At 36.1% G+C, this 17,359-nt stretch overlaps 1 long non-coding RNA gene across 3 annotated transcripts in view; it reads right to left on the reverse strand.

Moving 5' to 3' along the window:
• Positions 1 to 1,179: 1,179 nt before the first annotated feature.
• LOC144224105 (uncharacterized) overlaps positions 1,180 to 17,359 on the reverse strand; it is a 323,964-nt gene continuing 307,784 nt past the window's right edge. For all 3 annotated transcript variants that reach the window (XR_013332910.1, XR_013332912.1, XR_013332911.1), the window contains 2 exons: positions 4,289 to 4,354; positions 1,180 to 1,464 (listed from right to left, as the gene is read on the reverse strand). This is a non-coding gene — a long non-coding RNA (uncharacterized LOC144224105). The remainder of the gene's footprint in view (positions 1,465 to 4,288; positions 4,355 to 17,359) is intronic.

Below are 17,359 nucleotides of genomic sequence, written 5' to 3' on the forward strand. Positions count from 1 at the left end.
TCTAGAGCACTGGTCGTCAGGTCACAGCCAACTGTGGAATTATTCAAGCTTAAGTCACTCACACCCTCTCTGGGAACCTTGGATCACCTCATCCTCCTGACACTACAAAGCCTTCCCCTTACAGTCCCTGGTTGTTCACTCTGTTCCAGAGTGCAACTCCAGAGTGATCTTGAATGACAGGAGATTTTCCTCCCCTGAGTGAGTATATATGACTAATAAATTACTCCAATTTCATCAGTCCATTGTTGTGTGTTTTATGTTCAGCCATCCCCATAACACCAGAGTGGGAATCCCTTTGTCACGAAGGATAAAGAAGAGGTGATCAAGGCACCTAAGCACCAATTTTGCTCCATAGGGACCTCATAAATACATTATCAATAAGGCAATGTCACCCACAAGGGGGTAAAAATTGGTTCTTTGTGGGTGAAAAAGTCTTACTCTTCTTATGGATAAAACACAAAGACACACACAGTATGTAAACAGATGTATGGTTTATCCGTGGTATTAAAATTTTATTGGGGATTATTAGGAAAATAAGTCCAAAAAAACTGAGAAATCCTAATATAGTGCCTGATGGTGATCTAGTGTTTGCCAGAATGACTGAGAGAAATCCCTTTAGGGGATTTAAGAACCTCTCCTGGAATGTGTTCTGAGTCAAAGTCTTTGGACACGGCAGAATAGCTATGACAGGTCTAAGATGAATGGTCCCTTTCTGAAATGCATCATAGTGGCCGTTAGAAGACTAAAGGCAGAGCAGGGAAGCTGACAGATACCACCTGCACAGCATACATGGCCATCCCTGAGTGTGCAGCCACGACAGCCCAGTGAAGGCTGTGGCGGGATAGAAGCATCAGAAGAAATGCCCCTGAGGTGTACCAGTTATATCAATTCCAAGGCAGTGGCAAAATCACTGTGCAAATTCCCCCAAGGTATGTAGAGTCTTAGACAAAGCAAAGCAAAAAGAAGGTAGAAAGAAGTTCTAGAGGTGTAGAAAGACAGGCCAGAGCTTGGGAGCAAAGTGATCCCTGCAGCAAACTAAAAGCTGGTGGCAGACTGCAAAGTAGAGATAGATCTCCTAGAGTTCATAAATCTGGTGTTTGGGTTGAAAAAGTCCTGGCACCAGTCTCAAAACGTGTAAGCCGTGGTGAAATAAATTAAAGTTGCAAAAAATGCCATGCATTTGTTTTTCAATCACTTTATAATACATCATCATAATTTCGCAGTTTCAGGGGACACAGTTTTACTGTCTCTACGTATTTCTGGGTCAGGGGTCTGGAGGTGGGTTAGGTGAGTCCTCATGGGCTGCAATCACAGCTGTTGGCCAGGGTGTGCTTCCATCTGAAGCTTAGGCTCCTCTTCCAAGCTCACAGAGTTTTTGTCAGAATCCAGTTCCTTGCGGTTGCAAGACAGAGATCCCTGTTTTCTTGCCTGCTGTCTTGTCTGCTCTCAGCAACCAGAAGCCTCCTGAAGTGCCACAAAATTTCAGGCCACTTCATCAAAGAAAGCAGAAATCTCTCTCCCTTTGAATCTTTGACCCTTTTGAAGGGTTCCCATCCAAATGAATCATACCTACTCAGGATAATCTCTCCTTTGATTATTTCAAAATCAACTCTTTTCTCACCTTAATGACCCCTACAAAATCCTTCCCTTTGCCACATAATATAAGTTAACCTCAGGAGAGGTTCCCCATGTATTCACAGTACCCCCCACACACAAGGGAAGAAGAAGAAGTAGAGCACCAAGGGCAGGGAATCATGGCGACCATCTTGGAATTCTGCTAGATCCCATGATAAACTCTTGTCCATATGTTTCATCATTTCCCTCCCCATCAAGCACAGTCTTTTTATCTCTCTTCTGGGGATAAAACTTATTTGCATTAGGCTCTACTCTTGTTTTATACAGAATGTCTAGCATACAAAAAGAAAGCAAAACAAATAAAAAGAGCAGAGCAACCCATAATCGATGGACAAAAACAAACAAAACAAAAACAAGGTCAGTAAAAGAGACATATAATTGAGATGTTGAGATGAGCAGATCATGACTTAAAAATAACGCTGTTGACTATGTTGGAGGAGCTAATGGGGAAAAGCTGATAATGTATAAGAACAGATGCAGGATTTGAGAAGAGAAATTCAAAATATAGAAAACCAAAAATATACAATACCAAAGTAAGGTGTCTTCTGCTTGGCAATGTGAATTTATTATTTACCTAAATGTCTAGACTTGGCCTGGGAAGATAGTCATCCTTATTTGCTACCTTGGCCCTCCCCATCTTCTCTTCTTTTTGGAGAAATTAGGTAAAACATTTAAAAACATGCTATGTTACATGTTTTCAGGACCCGGGAGCTGCTGTCAATAAGTTCTAAGTGTCTGTGGAACACATTCTTAAAACTACTCCCATTGTCAAGAAGTCATTATTCTATTTTTCTATCTCAAATTATACTTTTTATCCTCCTTTGTTCATCCAAGCTCACAAGACAGGGTTATAAAACGGGTTCCATTTAATACCAAATATTCCTTTGGCAATAATTTAATATGTCCCAACACTAGTGATGGAGTCTATATGCCATGTACAGAGATATTTCCTGAATATTTTGCTATCATAGGAAATAAAATCAGTTTTCTCATTTTCATTTTATAAACAACACCTAGTTATATTAACTCCTCTTTCCTATGTCTTATCTAAACCAGTCTTGTGTACAGCTGCGTTCCTGGTACGATTGATACAAGTCTGTCATATTGTCTTATAAGGCCTTTTACTAGCTTTCTAAAAAGTCCCAAAGTGGAAGTTTTCAATGCAAAGGCTCTCAAGTATCTCACTTTCTAAAACTGCAATGCAGCACAGAATATATTAAACTATTACATCATGAGCCCCTCATCTATAGAATTTACAAAACATGAGAAAAGTCAGAACTAAATATAACTTTGTTTGCAGCTTATACCCTAAATATAAGTTCCTTACACATTACTATTTCAAGTGAAAATGAAGATTCATAAACTCAGAACTGGGACTCCTGGGTGGCTCAGTTAGTTGAGCGTCTGACTTCAGCTCAGGTCATGATCTCATAGTTCTATGAGTTCGGGTCCCGTATCAGCCTGGCTTCTGAGAGTGCAGAGCCCATTTCAGATCCTCTTTCTCTCCCTGTTTCCCTCTCCTGCTCACACTCTTTCCTCTGTCTCTCTGTCTCTGTCTCTGTCTCTCTCTCTCTCAAAAATAAATAAACCTTACAAAAAAAATAAATAAAAACAACCCATAACTCATCACAGAGCTTGTCCATACTTTAGTTGTCAACTGACTTTTAAAATTCTCCAGCGAAGAAATGTAAATTAAAAATGAAAAGAAAGAAAAAGAGAAAACACCTTTGTTTTAGTTCACTGAATTGTGAGTTAATTCACACCAGCTTGCAGGGTCTAATGCCTGCGGTATCATTTAAGGAGATAATTTCCTTATTAAGAGGTTAATATTCTTCCCTTGTGATTGTCTGTAAATCAAAAAGTAATCATAATAGTAAAAGAATCCAAGACACCATAGCCTAATCAGGCTGTTGGTTCCTGCACTGTGCTCTTTGTGGAAAGCTGTAGGGTATCTGTCATGATAATAAGACCTATGAAGGACGTATGTTTCTAAAGAGTTTATGCACATTATATCCTGAAAACCGAGTTAAAGTGTGAGATAAGATGTCAGATGCAGAAAATGGATGTGGAGATGTCAAACTAAGTTTCCAAGATCATAGGATTAGAAAGTGAAGCCAAGATCCTGTGTGATTTTCAAGGTGCACTTCTAACCACCCTTTCTATTTTTCTCTCAACATAGCCCCCTCTCTTGTGGTTCAGTGACAGGAAGGTGCTTGACTCTGTCTCATCTCTGCAGAGATGGAAAGGAGACACCAAACCTTTTCCCAGCCAAATGGGAGTTCAATGTTTACAAAAAGATTTATTCTATTTGACAAATATTTATGAAGTGGCGACTATGTTCCAGGCACTGTTCTGGGTGTTGGAAATATATTAGTGAACCAAACAAACAAACAAAAAACTCCTGTCCTTCATGAGGAAATAATTTAGAAGAGAGACTGACAAGTGAGAAAATTATATAATGTGTTATGCAGTATGATAGCATGCTGTAAAAATAGGTAATGGAAAAGGGGACCCAGAGTTCTAAAGGAACTATGTGAACTGTAACGTGGATGTGTGTGTGGTACTGAAGCTAAGACGGTCTGACCAGGTCTCCCTGATATCATGATATATGACCAAAAACTTCTATTATGTCTCTAATATCTTGACCCCTTACCGGCTTGGAGCAGGCATAGCTTATTTTTATCAGCAACCACAACAAAACCTGCCAGTTAGAATATACCTAGAGGGGAGGAAAAGAGAATAGAATTTTACTTCATTATATTCTTCCTACCTATTCTACTAGCATTCTTACTGTGAAAAAATAATATCTGAAATCAGCCAGAGAACTTCTCTGTAGGCCATCTAGGAGTAAAAGGGTTAGTCATCACAGCTTGAGCTTGTGACAAGTCAAAAGAATGTGAGAGTCCCCATGTTCTGTGTTAGACTGCTCTCAGTACAGAGAACTAATAATTTATAGAAATAACATCAGGAAGCAAGAGGTGAATGCTTTCCATAACATTCTCCAAAGTAAATACATTTTCTCCTTATCGCCACCTCAAGCTGAGTCATTGATGGTACCTCCCCATGCTTTATATCTTTTTCTCTACTCTCCAGGCTATGTCATCACTTCTCGAACTGAGCATTTTTATCAATGTAAAAAGAGAAAATAGGCAATTATTTTCAACATACACATTTAAAAATCTTTACCTACACCTGTATCCAGAAGCCTAGTTATACATGTCCCTGTAAATAAAAGTTACTGAACATAATGTATTTTATAGTGTTATCTAGATACCAGGCACAGGCGTGTTTAGGTTACATGTTAGCAGATGAGTGGAAACAGGATCCAACAAATCTTTATTTGTCATACAGAAACCTACACCCAGATGTAACACTGAATGTTAATAACAGTGGTATACATAGAAATACTTCTTGTTTTAATGTACAGTGTGATTGTTTGGCTAACCATAACAACATGGACTAGATTAGTTCTTAAACTGGGATTAGATGATTGAACAATGGGGGTGAGTTCACCTGGTTCAATTCGAATGATGGACCAAGGAGTCTTTTTGTTAGCCAAATGCAAAACAAAGATACACAAGATGATCTTGATCCTGAGATAGTAAAATTTCAGCATGCTAGTGAAATGCCTTTGCAGGTAGCATGGAGTTCCAATTCATCTGAAGCCACTGGGAGCTTAAGAAATTCAAAGCAAATCTTGGCTGAAGTGATGGCAAAGGGACTTAGCAAACAGCCCACCAGCCCCCTCATAGACTTTAATTGAACACATATATTTGAAAATCAACTTGGTAAAAGTGTTTGTTCCTTGGACTATGCTAAAATATGTTACATTTGTTCTAAAGAGTATAAATTTTAAGAGTATAAATTTTAACAGGGAAAAGCATGACAGTATAATACAATACACTAATAAAAAATAAAGTAATTCTCTGGCTCTGGCTCTCTCTCTACCTCGTGTGTGTGTGTGTGTGTGTGTGTGTGTGTGTGTGTGAAGGAGTGGGGCAAGAAATCATTACAAACCAATTTGTTCATTTTTGTTACTTATTGGGGTTGTGAACACCAGATGTCTTACAAACAGAAGGAGAAATTGCCAGTGTTTTTATTTAATAATGTGGAAGGAAAATCATGGATCAGTACTCCCATAAACTTATAGTGCATGTGTCACACCTTCATATTGATTTAGAAGCCTACATCTCTTTAGTGCTACGATTAATGACATCTAGCAGAACATTCTACATTTCACTGACCAGAATATACAGGATGCTCCCACATTAGACTTAAACCTCACTCCCCAGAGAAGAGAGAACCATCTTACCTTTCAGGCATACACAGAATATTTAACACGTTAGATAGTTTTCTTCAAGGAGCCAAGTTAAAGAAATCTGCCATTGAAGTATAGATTTACAGTATCTTTCTTGAATAAATGCAAAAGAGGATATCAGTAACACTTTCAGATAGATAACACATTGTGATGTAATTCATACACTTTATCGAAGAAAGATTTTTATAGTTCTCTAATTATTTTGCTGGAAAAAAGCTATTTTCAAACATCATAATTGTTAGACTTTTTGATGTTAAATAAGTAGATACAATATTTGCTAAATGCCCTATATTAATTTTAGTCCACACACATAGGAATTTAATTGCAAGCTTTCAAATCATTTAAAAATTAGATGTTATATAACATCTTAAAAAGCTATGCTAATCTTTCTTGGCTCCTAAAAGGTAAAATTAAATAGGGCACCTGGGTGGCTCAGTCGATTAAGCATCTGACTTTGGCACAGGTCATGATCTCCTGTTCTTCGTTTTTGAGCCCTGCATGGGGTCTGTGCTAACAACTCAGAGACTAGAGCCTGCTTCAGATTCTATGTTTCTCTCTCTCTCTCTCTCTCTTTCCCTCCCCCACTTGCTCTCTGTCTCTCTCTGTCTTTGAAAAATAAAGATTAAAAAAATTAAAAAATAAATTAAAAGAGAAATTAATATTTCTAAGTAACAGTTAATAGGATTAGAAACTGGAATAACTTGGGGCGCCTGGGTGGCTCAGTCAGTTAAGCGTCCGACTTCAGCTCAGGTCATGATCTCACCGTTCGTGGGATGGGGCCCCACGTCGGGCTCTGTGCTGACAGCTAGCTCGGAGCCTGGGGCCTGCTTCAGATTCTGTATCTCCCCCTCTCTCTGACCCTCTCCTGCTCACGCTGCCTCTCTCTCTCTCAGAAATAAAAATATTTAAAAAAGAAATAAAAAAAAGAAACTGGAATAACTTTTTGGCAGACTTGACAAATGTGATAATATGTATGTGCCTAATACAACGAGTAATTAGAGTTTTAGGAATTTATACTGCAAATAAATTTTCATAAATATGCATATATACACATTATAGGATGTTTACGACATTTGTTTTTATGAATATGGCAAAAACCTTTTATTCTACATGGTATTAATTATGTATTTTATATCCCAAAACAGAGGACTATGCTGATATCAAAAGTGCCAATTGTGTACATATGTATATGCATATTAAAATATATATATTTACATTTACATCAGGATTTTAAAAAATTATTTTCAGAGTTGACTTTTCCACTCACTCCTTCCACACTTGGAACCTGGCTTCTAGCCCCACTTCTTTAAAGAAACAGCTGTAGGGGCGCCTGGGTGGCTTAGTCGGTTAAGCGTCCGACTTNAGTTTGAATGAACCAGAGCAAATTTATTTTATTTTATTGACCTGCATAGTAGGCATGGAAAAAAACTAATTCAAGATTTCTCAGATTTTCATTTTCATGACATATATTTAGAGAGTGGGTTTGATTAACAGTTTATTAGCAGCTTTTATGAGTTAACCCCACACACATTTAAAGCTAATGAAAAGAAGGCTATGATGGAATATTCTAGATCAGTTTTATCTTCCTCCTTAAGCAACCCCAAAACTGCAAAAATATTAAAAGAATGCTTTTTAGACAATGTGCAATATGTACACATGCTTATGATCCCATTTTAAAAATGTTTGAAGTAATGGGGCGCCTGGGTGGCTTAGTCGGTTAAGCGACCGACTTTCGCTTGGGTCATGATCTCGCGGTTCGTGGGTTCGAGCCCCGCGTCGGGCTCTGTGCTGACTGCCAGCTCAGAGCCTGGAGCCTGTTTCAATCTGTGACTCCCTCTCTCTCTGACCCTCCCCTGCTCACGCTGTCTCTCTCTCCTAGAAATAAATAAAAAACATTAAAAAATTTTAAAAATAAAAATAAAAATAAAAATGTTTGAAGTAAAAAAATCTCCTACCTGTAACATATTTAAATTATTTTGCAATGAAATACATTTTACAAAATACTGAGTTATCTGACAGTAGTCAAATGACTTAAAGACTAAATGTAAATGTTTCATGATTTAATATTATAAGGTTTAAGTAATTTGTCATGTTCAAAAGTAACATTCTTTCTTTTTAAAGATTTTTTAATGTTTATTTTTAATAGAAAGAGAGAGACAGAGTGTGAGCGGGGGAGGGGCAGAGAGAGAGAGGGAGATACACAGAACGTGAAGCAGGCTCCAGGTTCTGATCTGCTAGCACAGGGCCCGATGTGGGGCTTGAACTCACAGACTGCAAAATCATGACCTGAGCTGAAGTCGAACATTTAACTGAGACACCTAGACACCCCAAAAATTCTTTCTAAATTCAGCATAATAGTGTACATTCTTTTATGTTACTGAAAATAATAATTTATATGATGTATTAATAAATAGAATTGATCTGACTTTTTTTGAAAACGAAATTGCTACCATACTCCTGGAAAAAATTAAAGTTAATCCTCTCTTGTTTTGTCTCTTAGCACCGATAACAATCTGTTAACTGTTTAACATTCTATCTTGTAAGATTTCTGCTGTATGCTGTGTGCAGTGTCTAAGATATTACACAGATATGACTAAGCCAACATTGAGACTAATGAAAGTCAAATCCAGCAGAAGTTTCCATTTTCCCTCCAATAAACTTAAAATGCCAATATCTGCTCACTGTGTTATGGGAGTATACAGAGGGAACTCTTAAAATTTGATGACCTCAAAATTTTAAAATGACTCTCAATTGTGGTTAAAATATTGATAAATAGTGAACTTTATTTATAGCTTAATAGTAACTTAAAAATTAAAAAGAAATGATTTGGACTTTGCCTATTGCTAAAATTTTTTTTTTCATTTTAAGTGATACAGATTCGTGTGTCATAATTATATATCTTATTTTCTCACTAACAAACTCAACACCAGCAGTTTGCTTATGTAACATTGTGTGTGCTGTGATACAGAATAGCTATCCAAGACCATCTTGACTTGCTGTGTTCCAGACTGTAGAATATAGCTGTTTTTAATCTCCTCTGAAATTAAATAAATGACAAGAGTATGGTTCATGTGTAAAAAAATCTAATCATATTAATTTTCTGTGTGGGCATTATTTTATATCTCACAATTCAACATCAGTGCTTCTCTTGCTAGCTATATTGAGAAATACAGGCACTATAATTAACAATGAGTTTATTTTCTCGCATACTAGGCAGAAATGTAGCCCCCCACAGGAAGATAAAAATGGAAAAGCAAATTAAAATGGATTTGAGCCAGTACATTGCTAGATCAATATCTGGCACTCATAGTCCTGCTTAGCAAAGGGTCTATAGCTATTCAGCAATCTTATTACTTCTACCAAATGACCAAATGCTACCTATGCATATTTACTGAGAAGGCGAGAATAAAATCAGAAAGGACAAAGGCTAAAAGCAACTCCCAAAAATTGTTACTATAGGGCACGCGTGGGTGGCTCAGTTGGTTAAGTTGGCCCAGTCTAACTTCAGCTCAGGTCATGATCTCACAGTTTGTGAGTTCAAGCCCGGTGTCAGGCTCTGTGCTGACAGCTCAGAGCCTGGACCCTGCTTCAGATTCTGTGTCTCCCTCTCTCTCTGCCCCTCCCCCTCTCATGCTCTGTCTCAAAAATAAATAAAACATTTAAAAAATTGTTACTATAAACATAGCAAGAAACAACCATGCTGTCAGTCAGAATTATAATGAAATACTCTCCTAAATTATGAGGTTTTTAATTAGAAAAACTTTTCAGGATTTTTAAAAATTTGTGTATCTTCAATGGGTATTTTTCACATTCTGAAAAATCATTCTTCCCCTGCCCAGTTATGCTGAAAACCTATGTGAGAATGATCGTGTCCTCAGTACTAAGGGTAGCCCTTGATTGGCTGTAAAAATTATGTCATCTCATCCCATTTCACAGTGATTAGCTCTGGTCTACACATCCAATTAAAATCTCCAGTGCACAGAATCCTCCTGTCTACAGGGAAAGGTTCAAGATTATGTGTATAAAGAGTAACCTATTTCTTTATTAAATGTTTAATGAAACAAAATCCCTCTTGCCACCTTATGGAAATGGTGATATCACTGAATGACTGGATAAAGCCTTGTACGTAGCCTTCTCTACTTCTGAACTTTTCAATTATGTGAGCAAATAACTTCCTTTTATTCTTTTAGCCAGTTGGTTGGAGTGATGTCTTCTAACACGTGCAACTGAAAAATGTATGTTCCGTGTACTGGCTGAGTCATATTCAATGTAAGAAAATCATCCTGGAAATTTAATGAACATTTGGGGGATCCATCATGTTTTTAAGGACTTGTGAAGTACTGAAAATGGTGAAGAAAGTTCTAGAAGCAACAATGCTTTAGACTGAATTATCTCACTTATAGCAGTTGTTTATTAATTCTCTTTAGAATCTTAAGCATCTGGATGTTGCCTTTAAACCTCAGAGTTACATGCTTCTGAGATGTTTCTACATGTGCCACAGATGGAAATTCTCCTTCTTAGTTACTGGACTGGGGGAGGTGCAATTATGCATCACTCTACCCCATGAGATATAATAAGTTGCTCTCCTCTTGTTCAGAATGGCGAACATTTTCATGTTCATCTGTTGCTCATGTGTGGTCACAGTTGTAGACTGTCGTAAAATATTTAGCCTATTGTAATATCTTAAATTCTTTGAGTTTTTGCCAGTCTTACTTTCTACCGCTCTATATTTATGCTAATTACCTAGGTGGGATTTGACATTGAACTTTAATAAAAGAGTGCCTTGGTATATTTGTCTCAAAAGGAATGAGAATGTGACATATGATTTGAGAAGTTCTAAATGCAGTGTAGGTTTTTCAGAACTTTATATAAACCTACTGGCTTCCCTCATTTGGGCTTCAAGCCATGAGCTCTGATGTTGTCTATAGGGAGGTGTCACAGTGGAAGCCAAGAAAAGTTATTGGCAACTATTATACTTTAATTTGTATATCATTGAGCTGGTTATAAGAAAAGAACATTGTGAAAAGAATTACAATTAAATTCCTGTCTATATTTCAGAGACTATATTCATGTTTCTAAAGTTAGGAAAAGTAGGCTGGAGAAAAGGGAATTGTAGAGCAGACAAGATATTTAGGCATCAGAGGAGGCCCTTGAAGGGAAGCTCTCCCATTTAGGAGAAGCTGNGGGAGTTTCAGGAACGAGAGAGAGAAAGAGTAAAAGATACAGGGGGAAACAGAGACTCTACAATGATATATTCCTTAGCCTAAAGTAAAAGTAGAAGTAAGGGCATAGATTATCCAGGCATAATAAAGTAGAATGAGCCCCTACATGTTCCCCTGAGGCCAAATACACAGAAGAACATCTGAGAGGGGGTACAAAAGATGCAGTTGGTGGCCTATGAATACAAAAAGCATCTTTTCAGCAGTGAAGAGTATATGGCAGTCACCATATAAAAAACAAATTTTCATCAAATTTTCTGAATCTCTGGGTCTTGCTACCCTTCCATGATAGTATTCTTAAGGTGGTGTGTGTGTGTCTATATATACCCAGCATTCACACTGAACCACGTTATGCAAAGCATGGAAATTTTAAAAAAGAGAGAAAAGACAAAATCCATGTTTGAAAATTGAAAAATGATGTGTAAAATTTTCATAAGTATAATATTATTACTGAAGAACACAGAAATATCGGCCCATGCTGAAATGAGCTAAGGGACATATGTATAGTTTTCGGTGGTGCCAATGATTTCTGACCCAAAAGCAGTAATAACGTGGATCCTACCTGATTGTTACCAAGTGCCTCTGTGCCCACATCTTCCTCTAAAAGGGAAACAGAAGTGAGGGAGGTCCAATAAGGTGGAATAAACTGTTTGATATTTGTTTCACTAAAGAGTGAAAGAGCTGCAGAAAAATGCACTGCTGTGCAAATCTTCTGGTGTCTTGTAATGTCTTCCTCGAAACCTATGCCAAGACTAGCACCAGCCTGAAGAGAAGAGGCCATCTGCTTCACCAAGCATGGATTCTGATGGAGTCCTGGGAATGGATAAGGGTCACAAAAGCTTTTTGGGAGACATTACAGAAATGAGAAGGTGAGCAAAGGACAGACAATAAGGGAGCTGGGAAGGCGATAGATATAGAGCAGAAAAGCACAGTTATTAAGAAAAACATTCAGTTAGGCTTCCTGAGTTCCAGTCCTTACTGGTTGTGTGACTGTGAATGATTTACTTTTATCTTCCTTTTTCATCTTTCACTGTGATAAAGATAATAACTGCCCCTTAAGTTGTTTGTAATAAATGGTGAGCTAGCCATGGGAAGTGCTGAAGTCCTGGCTGGCATGCAAAAGTGAGTAAAGATATTTATATTAATTTAATATAAATAAAGATCAGACAGATGTTTATTTTTTGACTTTGCAATTTACAAGTAATATACACCTAGAAAATTAATGTTAACTTTCTAATCCCATTTTCCCAGTTTGTAAAGTCTAAGTAATAATAAAAATAATATAATAATATATTATCTGTCCAATANAAAGTATCTGGCCAATAGTATAATGGATTTCCTCAATGTCTGATGCCTAAATTGTAAATAGTATAAGATTTGAAAAGTGTATAAAATCAGAATTTCCTGAAAAACATGTTTCTCTTGAAGTTCTCTAGACATGCATCCACACATCCAAAATATATTATTTTCCCCTTCAGTGTTGAGTACTTTAAAAAATATTTAAAAATAGGGCGCCTGGGTGACTCAGTTGTTTGAGTGCCCAACTTCTACTCAGGTCATGATCTCATGGTTAGGGAGTTCAAGCCCCATGTGGGGCTCTGTGCTGACACCTGGAAGTCCGGAGCCTGCTTCAGATTCTGTGTCTCCTTCTATCTTTGCTCCTCTCTGCTTGTGTTCTGTCTCTCTCTGTCTCTCTCTCTCTCTCAAAGATAAATAAAAATTAAAAATAAATTAATAAAATATTTTAAAATATTGTAGCATTGACTGAGTAGTTTATTGCATGGGTTCCTGCTATATACAACAACAAAAAGATTTAAAAACACTACAGTTACATAAGTCCCCAGAATCTATAAATGAATTTCTGATCATTTAAGTATGAGAATGATGGGATCCTCTTTCCTAAGTATACTGATCATAAATATTTGGGGAGGAAGACTGAGTAGCAAAAAAAATCTAAAAGGCTTTCATTTATTGAGTTTAGGGCAGTGCTTGACTTGCAGTAAGAACTCAAATGTATGTAGGAAAAAATAATGAAGGAGAAAATATACAGTTAAGGTAAAATTATCTTTGCATTTACTGAAAATACTTCAAAAAGAGATAAAAGTCATAGATGAATTAGTTTTTGAGCAATAAATATCTCGTCAAAAATAATTAATTAGCATAGAAATAAGTAGAGTTCATTTCCTACCATATTTGAACTACTATTTTTTGTATTAAACACATTTCAGGCAAAATAAGAAACAAGATGTAGAAATTGTCTTATTATATTCTCGAACTAGAATGTCAAAGATGGCTTTCTTTTAGCATATTTATATGTACATGTACTAGAGATGTTATAACTGTTATAACTGTTTAAAACTATTGCTTATATCCACACAAGATAATATTATTTATAAAATTATTGATGAATGGGTTTTATACTTTTATGATAAATATTTGCTCCCATGTTGTTAGAATGTGAAATTATAAACTATCACTTAATAAAGACACTATTAATGGTAAGTTTGCCATTACATATAGTATATGTTAAGATATTCAATATTATAAATCAATTCTGATGTATACTGAGGGTTTACATGAATATATACTTACAAGAGCAGACATGTATTACACGATAAAAAATTACCAATTATTGACTCATGCCATTTCAATATACCATCCTTTCCCTTGATCTCATTTCCATCATCTAGTAAAATGCAGTTTGCTGCAGCTCATTTATTAACAAACTTGACACTTAGGTAACAGTCTTCTTTTCCATTTCACATCCTGTCACAATCTTGAGTAATTTTAACATGTGGGTACATGATCCTCTCAATTTTCTACACCCTCAATTCCTTGTTCTCATCTCTAATAAATTATTTTTCCATTTACCCAAGTCATGATTTTGGGGCCTTATTACCAACTATATTTGCACTATGTCCAAAACTATTAATTCACACATTTCTGCTTCCAGATGGTATGAGAATCCTATTTTGAAAGACCTTGAATTTCACTAAAAATTTCTGTGCATTGCATCTTTTACTTTTTCTCAGCACATCTATAGTCCATTTCTCTCTCATATAATTGACTTCACTCTGTCAACTGGCTTATTTAAAACATGCTAAGCATATACTGTGCTCTCTGCTTTTTTAAAATAAAAACTTCATAAAAATCATGTTATTATACCTTTCCACATCCCATTTACAAACAATATATCCTAACATAGTCTGTATTCTCATCACTCCAAGAAAAATTCTACCAGTACACTTCTTCATGCTATGTTCAGTCATTTCTAAACAACTCATCTTATGAGACACTTCAACAGAACCAAATACTCTCTCCTTGGTTTTTATGCCACAACACCACTGAGGCTTACTTCTAGTTCTCTGGCAATTTTTTCCTTAATTCTTTCTTGCAGATTAATGCAGATCATTAAGTATCAGGGTTTTTTAATGCTCAAACTATATCTTATATCCACGGGCTTGCATTTTCCTCATCCAAGCTGTACCATTCCCATGGGATGTAGATCCACTATGAACAGAAGGTTCATGCTGCCTACAGTTAATCCAGTTCCTTGCGTCTGACCCAGGAATCCTATGTTACCTGCAGGTATCTACGAAAAGTGTGGCATTTCCAAAACTGTGATTTATAGTAAGAAATATATGTTGGTCTCCATCCCCACTTCCAGCACACATCTCCTAAAACCCTTGAAATTTCTTAAGTGACAAAAACCATGAAGGCGTCTTTAGTCCTTTCAACCACATCTGAGTTTCTGTTACTACGGTGACTTCTAGAAGCCCTTAAGCGTGGGCTGGTTGCCAGGGGAACCGACCACATGATTAGAAGATTGGGAGTGGAGATGGAGGTTCAATCAGTCACCAATGGTCAATGACTTGATCAATCATGCCTGTCTAATGAAGCTTCCATAGAAAACCAGAAGGATGTGGTTTGGAGAGCTTCTGGGGTGGTAAGCATGTGCTGATGCTCCATGAGAGTCTCTGACAGTATGGAAGCTCCATCCCAGTTCCCCCGCATTCTGCTGTCTGCACCTCTTCCATCTAGCTGTTCCTGAGTTATATCCTTTTATAATAACCAGTAATCTACTAAATGAACTGTTTTCCTGAATTCTGTGAGCTGCCCTAGTCCACTAATCTAACCCAAGGAGATGGTGATAGGACACTGATTTATAGCCAATAAGTCAGAAGCACAGGTCACAATCTACACTTATTTTTGGCATCTGAAATGGAGGGAGGGGGCAGTCTTGTGTGACTGGGCCCTTAATCTGTGGGGTCTGACACTAACTCCAGATAGTGTCAGAATTGAATTGAATTGTAGGAATCAGCTGGTATCAAGAGTTGCTCGGTAGGGGAAAACTGGCACATTTGGTGACCAGAAGTTCAGGAGTGAAGCAGTGATGTAGCAGTACTGAGTGCTGAGAAGGCACACAGGTTTGTTTTTCCTAAATGAAAAACATATTAATTTGCACTAATGTGTAGTTTGCACAACCTAACATATTTATTTGCAAAGTAGGGTAAACTCTCAGAAACCTCAGAGTTTTTGACCAGTATAAAGGAAACTTAAAGTGATCTCCTGCAATATAGGGCGGAAAATTTGAGCTATCTTTAATTGCTTTGTTATTCTTCATGTCTATGTGAAGAAACACACAAACACACATACAGCCATATTACAACAACAAAATATTACTAGATTTTGAAAGTAGAGAAGCACAGCTATAGTTAGAAACACCTTTCTTTTTTTCATTAGAAATACTCTTGGGGCTTTAAAAACCAAACTATCAATAGGAAGTGAGTTATAATAGAAGATATAATGTGTATATACTCATATATTCTTAATTTGTGAAGAATGTTTGCTTTAAATGTTGTCTTGGAACCAATAGTAATTGCTTAAAAACACCTGTAAGCAAACAATGTTACTTCCAGAAAATGCAGATAAATTTATATAATAATCAGAGAAAAACTTTCCTTTTTCCGACTTATAAAGGCTGATTTGGCTGAGGATGCATATGAAAAACAACAATAAAATAACTTTATACAATGAGCAATGGAATCTTCAGTGTAATGGTATTACTTTATGGAATAGAAAAACATTTCAAATTAATATCTGCTAGAATGAATGTAGGTTTACAAGAATCTTTATTGCCAAGCATGTTTGAATTTCTTGATTGGTAGTCAGATTGAACCTTTATGTTCACATCTTTTCATCTATTTGCAGGCACATTGGGTGGTAGCACACATAGGTATTCAAGGTTTCCTTTTTTTTTTTTTTTAATTCTTTAGCCTGTCCTACTGTTGTGCATGTTATATCAATAAAACAAAACATGTTTGTTTAAACTTACATTGATTTTTAAATCAACACTGATTTTGAACAGAGCTATCCTCTCCAGCTTCAACTTAATTTATATTGATTTTTTTGACTTTGTGATGTACAGCAAACTGTATCTTTCCTATTATAGACCAAAAGCAAAATGTATTCAATATAATAATATAATTTGCAATTTCATTATAAACAATTTTTGATTCCCCAAATTAATTCCTACCATTTATGTAAAATTATATTTTAAACAATTTCAAAATATACATAAATATTTTTATTCTATTATAGGCCTCGAACTTCTTCAGGAAGGGAGCCTGGCAGTCTGGCATTTAAAAGGAATATTGGACTAAACAGAAACCCTATAAAGTTATGGCTTTCAATTAAACTTCATTCAAGGAATAAAATTTTGGAAATATATTTTTTTCTTTTCTTATAGGAGCAACTCATAACTGACAATTAAAAAAAATAGCACTGAAAATGCATCCCATCACGTTCCACACATTTGAAAAACTCAAATCATGTTATATAGAGGATTTCAACTTTATTGCTTAACATGCCTGAAATTACCAATATAAATAGCTGGGATCAAGAATCTGTTTCAAGTAAAATAACTTATTTAATTATTTTTAAAACTCATTTCACATTATCCATTATTTGTACATTTAAAAATACCTTCTATATGTGAGATAATTTGTTATGAATATAATAATTAGTTAAATTTAATAGTATTTGTTTTCTTGAAGTTTGCAGTTCAGTGGTAGAGATTAATATAAAACCATATTTTATTTTATTAAATGAAACAAAAATATGGGCTCATAAGTGTGAAGTGCTGAGAGAATAAAGTTAAATATCACGTAACTAATTTGTTCAGATC

Source organism: Crocuta crocuta, unplaced genomic scaffold, assembly GCF_008692635.1.
Source record: "Crocuta crocuta isolate KB4526 unplaced genomic scaffold, BGI_CrCroc_1.0 scaffold12, whole genome shotgun sequence".
Lineage (NCBI taxonomy): Eukaryota > Metazoa > Chordata > Mammalia > Carnivora > Hyaenidae > Crocuta > Crocuta crocuta.